The following is a 10516-nucleotide window of genomic DNA, read 5'->3' as shown; positions in this document are numbered from 1 at the left end:
TGTTTCTTTAACCCATATTTATGTATTCGTTGTGATTTTGACTAGATTCGACGCGCGAGGAGGTCGATACGAAAGGAAAAGGCATTGCGGACCATTCTACGGCCGGATAGAGGTGAGTAGTTGGTGTATATGATGGCCTGAGGGTTTGAAACCCCGGCTTATCACATTGTGACGCTATTGTAGGGCGTGATTCGCACCCCATGGCAGGTGAGGGATTGGTTATGACTGGGGATTGAGACTTAGTCCATCCCGAACAAGAATGTTTCTATGTTGGGGACTGATACGCACCCTGTATTGGATATATCTGGGCTTATTGCCGTGTTTGGGGCCTTGTGCCGATCTGTAGCATCCTTAGAGGATGAATGTCATTGTGATAGCATGCTTTGTATAATCATTGATCTCAGTCCTGTGTTTAATCACTGTTATGAAATGCTAAGTCACTTTTCCTGAAGTTAAATATCTAAAGTATATTCTTCTTAATAAATTGGAAATTGGGAAATTAATTGAATCTGTTACGTGACTCATATGCATATTGTGGACTGAGTATGGATCGGGCTGCACGCCGCAGCGAATGGTATGATTATATTGCGCTTGGGCTGAAGGAGCCCCTCCGGAGTCTGTACACACCCCCAGTGAGCGCCGTCGACGTTAAATGGATCGGGCTACGCGCCGTAGCGGTCATGTGCATTGCATTGCATCTTTACATTATACTTGACTGATATATTTTGAGTTGTTTTGCTGTTAGTTCGTAGTTAGGTGTTGGACTGTTAGTTTTAGCTTTACTTTGTGGCATTTCGTGGATTTCTTATCTTCAGACATTTTATATGCTTATTACTCACTGAGTCGGTAGTACTCACCCCTACTCCCTGCACCTTGTGTGCAGATTCAGGTACACCGGAGGCTTAGCTGAGCAGTCTTTGTTTCCCAGAGCTTATCAGAGTTGTTGAGGTAGCTGCTTGACGTTCGCAGGACCTGACTACTCTTCCTATTTCAGATTTATTTATATATACATTTCCAAACTTGAGTATTTTCGTTCAGATATTGTTATTCAGATTGTTTTAGAGGCTCTAGACTCGTGACCCCAGGTCTTTGGGAGCATTTTATCAGACTTCGTATTTTTCTCAGTATTATTCTATTATAAATATTGGATTATTATTCTAAAACTATTATAATCTCTTTAGATTGTCGGTTTGAGGTTTACGGTTAATTTGGGAACGATTGTGGTCTGGCTTGCCTAGCAATGTTGTTGGGCACCATCACGACCGGGTTTGGGGTCGTGACAATTGTGCTCCTGTGTTTTTATCTACCACGTTCTTGTATGTGTTCTGTTCTTGTATGCTCTTCTACTGAGTTTTTATACTCCGTTCTTGTATGTTCTTTTTTACTGTGTTTTATATGCTCCATGCTTGTATGTTTTTCTACCATATTTTCCATACTATGTTCTCGTATTTTCTTCTACTATGCTCTGCTATGTTTTGCCTACTATATTCTTTCTACTGTGTTCTTAAGGTTTTGCTATTTTTCTTCTACTGAACCTTGTTTGAATTTCTCCTGAAAGATCCTCTTAAGCATGCTTCTTCTACTGTTCTTATCAGTATTTGCCATTATGTTCTTTGAATCCTTCTACTGTGATTGCACGTTACTTTGCTATCATGTTTTCTCATGAGTGTGAGCACGTGATTTTTTCCCTACATGAATTACTCCCATAATTTCAAAACAAAATAAATCTTTTTTCATTATTTGCAATTTTATGGATTTTCGTGGCATTTTCTGTTAATTGTTTGCATTTGTTTGTGCATGTTTATTTTATTTTAATTAATGGAAAATACAAAAAATGTGTTGCATGTGCATTTAGGAGTTAATCTTGCATTTTAAGAATTAATTAGTAATTAAGGCATTTTATAAAAAACGAAAGTCACAAAAAATAGTTATGTTACACCTTTTAATTTTAATTCTGATTTTGAGTTAGTTTTTCTCTAATTTATTAATTTTGGTAATTATTTAGGATTAGTTAGTATTTTTTATAAGTTAATTTGATTTTATAACTCAATTTAGGATTTTAGTTCTAAATTCTGGGAAAAGAAAAAAAAAGAAAAAAAAAGAAAAAGAAAAAGAAAGAAAAAGAATTAATTTAGTTGAAAAAAGAAAGGAAAACAAAAGAAGGGTCAGATTTTGGGCCAAGTCTTTGAGTCTCCCAAGCCAAATTCCCATTTAAACCCATCTGATTTACAACCCAATCACCCTTGAATCGGTCCAGCCTCCCCCTCATCAAAACGACCCCGTTTAATTCGTGTTTGATCAGGACCGTCGAGGTTCCAAGATCCTACGGCTGAGAACTCAGGAATCTTTGGTATAAGACTATCCAAACAACCCCCCCAACCCCATCTCACATTCCTCTCACATCCCTGCAGGTCCGCCGATCTCCGCCTTTCAACCACCGCCTGCCGCCCGCCGGAAATCGCCCATGGCAGCGGCCGGCGGCCAATCAAGCCCAAATTTACACCAGATCACCGCCTCACCCTCCTCTTTCCAAACCTCCACTCCTTACGCCTCAAATCTGGTTAGAATTATTCGAATCTTAGATCAGAAACACTGAACCCTAGAGCGCCGCCCACAAATCCTCCACCACCAGCCGACGGCGCCACCTCTGTTCAACCCCAAATTAACACCATAGAGCCCCCATTACCCCCTCTTCCCCAATATCTACCTCTTTTCCCTCGAATCAGACCTGAGATTTTCGAATCTTAATTTGAAGGTCTGAACCCTAATTCCCAAAAGGTCCCTGGTTCGATTTTGTTCGAAGATTTGGGTCTATTTTGACGTTATTCGTGTTTTCTTATTAAGAACACACGATTAATGTCGTAGTAGGCCAGAAAATCGAAAGAGTTTGAAGATTCGGATTCTTTCCCTCATTCGTTTGAGTCTCAGTATGTAGTCTCTTTCTTTCTTTTGTTTTAATTTAGCTTCTATTTTCTCTGCATCTGTTTCTCCTCCTGGTTTTTCTTTTTCATTTTTTCTTTAGTTTTCCAGAAAACTTTGTATTTTGTTCATGCGTGATTAGCCTGGCATTTCTCTTTAATTAGTAATGTTAGTCTGTTAATTTAGTTTAATAATTTAGCCTGGTTAATAGGTTGTTTAGTCTAGGATAATTGCTAAAAAATATTTGTGTTTTAGACTCCTATTTGGGCTAATGGTTTGTTTGAAGTCTTAGGACTTTTATGACCCATTTAGGAAAGGGAGGGGTTAATCCAATGGGTTAAAGGCCCAGGTTTGATTTGCCTTGGGTCAATTTGACCCAGGTTGGTCCGGCAAAGGTAAATTCAGGGGTAACTAGGGGTAAATTGGGTAGATCACCTAAAGAATCTTTCAGTAACAACCTGAAGAAGCTTCCTAGAAGCTGCAAAGTAGGCTGGCTTGACCAACAAGTCAGTAATTGAAGGACTTTTAAGCTAAAATGAGAATTAGAAAGGGACTAGAAGTGCAAAAACTGAACTCTTAGGTCTGCCCTATTGCTTGCCTATAAAGGCATCCCTATCTTGCCTTTCAAGGCAGAGAATTAGAGATAGAATTCCAGAAAATACAAAAAAGGCCAAAAGTTCTACTATTCGATTGAACTTCAGTGATTTTTTACTTCTGAAAAACAAAAGTTCCTATTCTGATATTCAAAATGGATTGGTGTTTGGTTATTAAAGTTTTTTGATTCAAGCTGGTTGAGGGTTGATCTTTCATTGGTTTTGCTGAGTTGATTTCCTGGGTTTTTAATTGTTGGAACTGGTGTTGCTGGTTTGTTGGCTACTGTTCTATTGCTAGTCCCTCACTTCTTTTCCTTTTGTGCGATTTCCAGGTACATATTCTGAAACCTGCATAATGTGATCTTCAAGTTGAAAGTGAAATGAAAAATAGAAGTTTGGAGTTGATGTTTCAGTCGTGTATGCTGTTCATGTGATTAGCTTGTTATTTGAACCCCTAAATCTTAGTTTGTTATGCTGAATATTAAGTCTGCTTAAGTTCCTATGTATCTAATATGCATAATATGTGGGTTCTGTTGATTAGAGTTAATAGTAACTTATTCAGTTCGAATGGCTTTGTGATTGCTGAGGTTATACAGATTCTACTGCTGTTGTAGATATAGATTTGGTATTGCCTTTTGGTAGTTTTATTAGAGATGTGTTCTAATTGTAATAATTGAACTTTTGTCACTCCTGAATTCTTGTATATGGATCTGTCATGAATCCTGGAGTTCGTTTGGTGTTGGTCGAGTTGGTGCCACTGATATAGATTTATGTTTTAGGTTGGCTAAAAATGAGCAGTTGTTAGTTTACTGGGTAAGGCTCAATTCATATGAGATTTGTTTAAGATTTAAGTCTTCAAATTGGTATTTCAATCTAGTCTGGAGATTTGGAAGTTAAAAATGGCTTACAGCTAGTTATTAAAATAGGACTTTCAATTGCTTTCAAATCTGTATTGCTTTTGTTGTTAAAATGACATATAAAATTGCCCATTAATGAGTACAAATGATTCCAAAGTTCATTTACACATGTATTGATATCAATGTTTGGCCTTCTGAATTTACGTTTGAGTATTTGTCGCCTCAGGCGTTTATTTGTGCAACGTGGAGACTTGATTGTGAGTATTTCACTCAGAAGTAGCGAGGTTATGAATTTGGGCTCATCCTTGGGCCCAAGCGTGACAGTCTCTTTTGAATGGGACTCGGATTACTTTCTTCTCATTGGGCCATTGGTTTATTTGTGCTGGATCGGCCCTTTGCTTAAAATAATTAACTCTTCCTCATGTGAGCCTTTAGTTAGTTTGAATGAAACCTTTAATTGCATTTAGTGTTTAACAAATTAAGCCCATTAATTTGACTTGAGGTGAGCCATGTTAGATAATACAAAATAGTTATGGCCCCTCCGAATTTTATCTTCAATATCCTTTAAAAATGGAATTTAGGTGCGCCGCGCCAAATAGAATTTCAAATGTGTGGCCCTCACTTAATTATTTCTTTTAAAATTCTTAGAACTCGAGGCGCGCCATTTAGCGAATCTTCCATGGCCCTCGCAAAGTTAAAAATGCGTAGTTGCTTTAGGCGCGTATTTTAATAATATTACCTTCCTAAACTCGGGTGTGCATTTCATGTGACCCAAATCTAAGTCTTAATAATGTTGGATAAAATGTGTTTCGGATTGCGGGTGCATTTCATGTGACGCGATCCAAAGACATGTTTTATACGACGTTAAATCTTCTTTAAAAAAAATATAAATAAAAGCGGTTCTAAAGTTAAATGCACATAGGTTTCAAACTTGTAATAAAATCAGATAATAGGCCAGTTATAACAGTTGAGCGACCGTTCTAGAACCACGGAACTCGGGAGTGCCTAACACCTTCTCCCGGGTTAACATAATTCCTTACCCGGATTTCTGGTTCGCGGACTGTAATACAGAGTCAACCCTTTCCTCGATTCGGGATTTGAACCGGTGACTTGGGACACCATAAATCTCCCAAGTGGCGACTCTGAATCTTTTTTAATTAAATTATCCCGTTTCGATTGTCCTTTAATTGAAAAAACTCCCTTTCTTATACCCTTCCGGGGGTAGGAAAAAGGAGGTGTGACAGCTCTGGCGACTCTGCTGGGGACCAAGAACCCAGAATCTCTGGTTCAGGGTTCAGAATTCGAGCTTAGATAAATTGTTATATTTGGCTTTATCTGATTTTGTTACATGTTTGGGCCTAATATGCTAAATGTTACTCTTACCCTTTGATATTCGGTGAACTGTATATAAACTGCTACGAAACCCTTCTTCTCTCTGAGTCTTCTAAATCATGAGGAAGTGTGCACTTCGTGTGACTTCTTTTCTTTTAGAGTTATATCCCAAATTTTGGAACGAGGTTCGGACAAGTTGCAAAGCCGGTGAAGCTTCTGTATTCCCGGTACGCTGCCCCCCCTCGGCTCGAGCTGTCCTCTCGGGTAAGCCAGGTCTAGAACAATAAACCCAGGTTTTAAACCTAGTATAACAAGACCTCATGCCGGATCCCTAATAGGAATGTTTGTTTGCATCATGTGCATTTGACTTAGGGGACCCAACACAGGGGTTGGGTCCGTCTAGGACAGGTGTACCCATAATCAAAGACCATCCTGATGCATATTTTACGTGCTACTTGTGCATTTATTTGCTTCGAATTTGCATGCTGACCGGCTTTTGAATGATGGGAGAAAGTTGGAAAAAGAGAATAGCAGTATAAGGGTTAAGTGAGTTAATCACCTGTTTTGAAAGAAAAAAACCAACGTCCAAATGGTACTGAAACTCTGCCGAATTTTTGAGAAAAATGAAAAAAAAAGAAGAAAAAGGTTTTCAAAAATATTTGGTTTTGTTTTATTTGCCCGAACTACGCCAATTTGATTCTCACAGGGCGTGGGATACGTAGGCAACCCTCATCGGGTCCAACTTCCTTTTGCAAAACTAGCCCAAAAAGAACAAAATTTTATTTTTATGGTAAATAAGTAAGGTGATGCCATTCTTGTCAAAAATAGACGAATGTCCCTAAAAGGGCGCCGGAAGGCTGTTTTTGCAAGAACAGCCACCTTTGGTCATTTTTAATTTTTTGGCCAGTTAGCGGGCACAGCCTTAAAATCTTCTCCCTCGAGGTGCTGAAAGGCCGTATTGGCAAAGCCGGATATTTTATGAAAATTTTGAAAAAATAGTGATAACTTTTTGAGTCAAAATGAGTCTTGATTTTTCTCCTGTTAGTTTCCTTTTTGAGCCTGTTGGTTTTTATGGTAAAAATTCGGTAGGATGAGTTGTTGTAATCAAAACATTTTATTTTTATATGAAAATCCCAAAATGTTTTATTATTTATTTTTATCTTCCAGAACTACGCTCGGTCTGATTCATGCGGGGTCATGATACGTAGACAATCTCCATAGGATTCGACCATAACCAAAAGAAAAGAAAAGTGATAAAAAAGAGAAAAAGAAAAAAAAAGGAAAAATAAGAGAGAAAGGAAAGGAGAAGAGAGAAAATAAGAAACCGTGAGAAGGAAGCAATGGCAAAATAAGAGAGAAAAATGAGAGAATAAAAACAAAGAGAGGGCAAAGGAAAGAATGAAAAGAAAAAAGGAAGAAGGAAAAAAGAGAAAAGGGAAGTTGCAAATGGAAATAAGGAAAGCCAGGATGACGCAAGCAACCGATCAAATGCATAATAGAAATGGTTAACTGCTTAGGTGCATTCATTCCCCAAATGTGCGGTTGCTTGTCTGTTAAGCTCTAATCACTAACAAGTTTGTTGTTGACAATTTAGTACAGAAAGGTGGTTAGTTTGTGGTTCCCGAAGTAGTAACTCCTCTCCACAATATAAAGTCCAAAGGCAATGGCAGGCAACAACAGAACTGAGTTGGTTGATACCGGGGCCCGAAAGCAGTTGGTTGAACAGTAAAATGGGTTGGTTGAAGAGGTAAAGATGTTGAGACAACACATGGCGGACATGTATCAGGCTTGGATGACTGGGAAGGCACCACCCCCGCCACCACCTAGCTTCCTGGATGCACCCTTACCTAAGGTCCGGACACAATGCTAGATGATCCTCCATACTCTCCAGATCCACCCGCTTATCTCCAAGCTCATGATGCCCAATACTACCCCGCAGGGGCTGCCCCCAAAGTTCCTGGCTCATACAAGAAGAGCTCCCGGGATGAGCTTCATGTCGAAAATGAAAAGTTCACAGGAAGAGAAGGGAAGGATGGGATACCCAGGAGGCCAAAAGACATAGAACAGTCCTTGAAGAGCAAGCAAGGAATGGGAGACCGGGGTAGCATGGCTTACAAAGAACTGTCTGTGTCCCCTGACGTTCGCCTGCCCGCGGGGTTCAAAGTGCCAAAATTTAACTTGTATGATGGGTGTGGAGATCCGGTAGCCCACCCTAGAGTCTATTGCAGTGAAATGAGAAGTGTTGGAGAGAAAGATGATTTGTTGATGGCATATTTCACTAAGAACTTGACTGGGGCAGCTTTGGAATGGCATAATCGTCAAGATGTTGGTAAGTGGTCTACATTGGGTGACATGGCTCAAGATTTTGTTCGATACTTTCAATACAAATCAAGCGTTACCCCAGACCGCTCCTCCCTATCTAAAATGGAAAAGAAGCCGGAGGAAAGCTTTAGAGAGTTTGGGCTCAGATGGAGGGAGCAAGCTGCTCGAGTCAATACCCCGATTGGTGAAAAAGAAATGGTTGAGCTTTTCCCACAAGCCCAGGAGCCCACCTACTTCAGTCATTTGATCCCGGCCTTGGGAAAGCCTTTCAATGATGTGTTAAAAATGGGGGAGCTAGTAGAAGAGGGAATCAAGTCAGGCAAAATCATGAGTTGTTCGAAAGACATTTAGAACATCCCAGTAAGCTTGGGTGGAAGAAAGAGAAACAGAAAAGATGATCTGATGGGCTTTCCCGATCAACACTTCCAGCCTCGACATCATCCCCGTGGATATCCTTGTGCACCAGATGACCCTCCCCAATGCCACTTCTCTCCACAGAACTCCCAAAGGCGTACATCACTTTCCCAGTACCCAGCTCCACAAAATGCCTATCTACCCCCATGAGCCTACCAAAACCCCCTGGATCGGGTTTGCGGCCCAATCAAGCCTTCAAGAACGAGAGGTTACGGAAGAAGAAAACCTACACTCCATTGGGAGAGTCATATGCTAGTCTGTTCCAGAGGCTAAGGAAATTGGACATGTTGAAGCCGACCCACATAAAAATGCCAAACCCTCTTCCAAATAAGTTTGATTTTTCTCAAAGGTGCGCATATTGCTCATATGCCCTGGGGCATGACATAGAGAAGTGTTGGAATCTGAAGAATGCGATTCAGAAACTTATTGATGCAGGCGACATTGTCGGGCAAAATCCAGATGCAGCAGACACCAGCCAAAGTCCATTGCCTGTGCATAATAAGACGCACATGGTGGGTATGATTCATTTTGAAAAGGAATGTGAGAATTCTTCTAGGAGCCTCGGAGGCCCACGTGCTACTAAGCTTTCAGTGCTATCAGAGGTTGATCTTGAGAACGAGCCGGCAAAAGGAACCCAAAAGCAACTTGTTAAGAATAATGTGATGAAGACTTGTGAAATTCCTAGTATTGGTGATGCAGAATTCAGTGGCTAAGATACCGTGCTTGGTAATTGGAAAGACGCTCCATTGCTCGATCAGTCGGAGAGGAGCTTTGGTGGCTTAGTTTGTTGTCATTTCTGTTGTCCGGATTATTTCAGGGTTGTAATCCGGATATTGTCTTGTGACTCAAACCCTTCTATCCTTTTATTTTGTCTAGTTCCTTTAGTTGTGGTATCTCATTTAGTGTTATCTAGGTTTGTTTTGGGGTTGTACCCCAGTTTATGCTGCTTGTTTTGTTGTTTAAACTATTTCACCGTCTGCCTAATGCAATTTTCTGTTTCTGCCATTTCTAGTCATTTTTGTTTAGTTCTCTTCTCCTTTTACATTTCTTTTCATGCTGGTTCTAGTGACATGACATGCACGCATAATCTCAGCCTGGTTTTAAAAAGTCAGTTTAGTCAGGAAGCAATGAAACCATTTGAAGATGATACGGACATTTGAGGGAAATAAGTAAAGGCATTTTGAGAACACTTCAAGCCCAAATTGTGTGAAACTGGGGCAGATAGAATATAAAGCAACACTATTGAAATACATCATGCTTTGAAGCTAACGACAGGTTTTCCCCAAATTGGCAGGGGCCGTTCATAGTAACGAAGAGTGTTGTCCAACGGTACTTAAAATTGACAAAAGACGAATGTGTGGATATGGTTATCAAGTCTGGTACAATCAAAAGATGTTACGAATGTTTTCCTTGGTTTGTTTAATTGTGTTGTTTGTACTTGGCATGTTTTGAAGATTGGAATGACGAAGGCATTTTGTTCTGCTATCTAAACACTTTATCCTTTGTTACCCCTTTGAGCCTTATTTATTTTCTTTCATACCCCTCTTTCGGAATTAGTAGCAAAGATTAGAAACATAAGCGTGAAAGATAAGTAAAGGAAAAAGAGGAAAGAACAAGAATGAAAAGAGAGAGAAAAAAAAGAGAAAAAAAAACAAAAGAAGAAAAAGAGAAGAAAAAGAAAAAGAAAAAACAACAAAGCAACAAAGAGAAAAGGAAGAAAGAAAAGAAAAAAAGAGAAAGAGGAAGAAAAAGAAAAGAAAAATCACAGCAACAAAGTAATTCCTATGTTATGAACTACGTTCGACCTGATTCCTTTAAGGATACGTAGGCAGCCTCACAGTTCGGTCCCATCAAAATAAAAATCCAAAAGTCCCCAAGAAAAGAAACTGGGGCAGAAGTTGTGGTTGTGCAAGAGATTTGATTCCGAAAGTTGTAATTTTGAACCCATTTGAATTGTTTTGAGCCTTTTGATACCCTTTCTTTCTAACCCTGTCCAAAAGCCTGCATTACGGTCCAAAGAAAGACCTTCTGATCAGTCTTCGAGAAATGCCAAGTCGAGCAAGTAGAGGTGAATCATAT

General features: G+C 39.6%; 1 pseudogene; it reads left to right on the top strand.

The window, feature by feature from the left end:
- The window catches only part of LOC109226099, a 26057-nt pseudogene that overhangs the window by 8915 nt on the left and 6626 nt on the right, over positions 1–10516 (top strand).

The sequence above is a fragment of the Nicotiana attenuata genome, chromosome 5 (genome assembly GCF_001879085.1).
Source record: "Nicotiana attenuata strain UT chromosome 5, NIATTr2, whole genome shotgun sequence".
Classification (NCBI taxonomy): domain Eukaryota; kingdom Viridiplantae; phylum Streptophyta; class Magnoliopsida; order Solanales; family Solanaceae; genus Nicotiana; species Nicotiana attenuata.
Note: the sequence above shows the minus strand (reverse complement) of the source record. Positions and strands in the feature narration are given on the sequence as shown.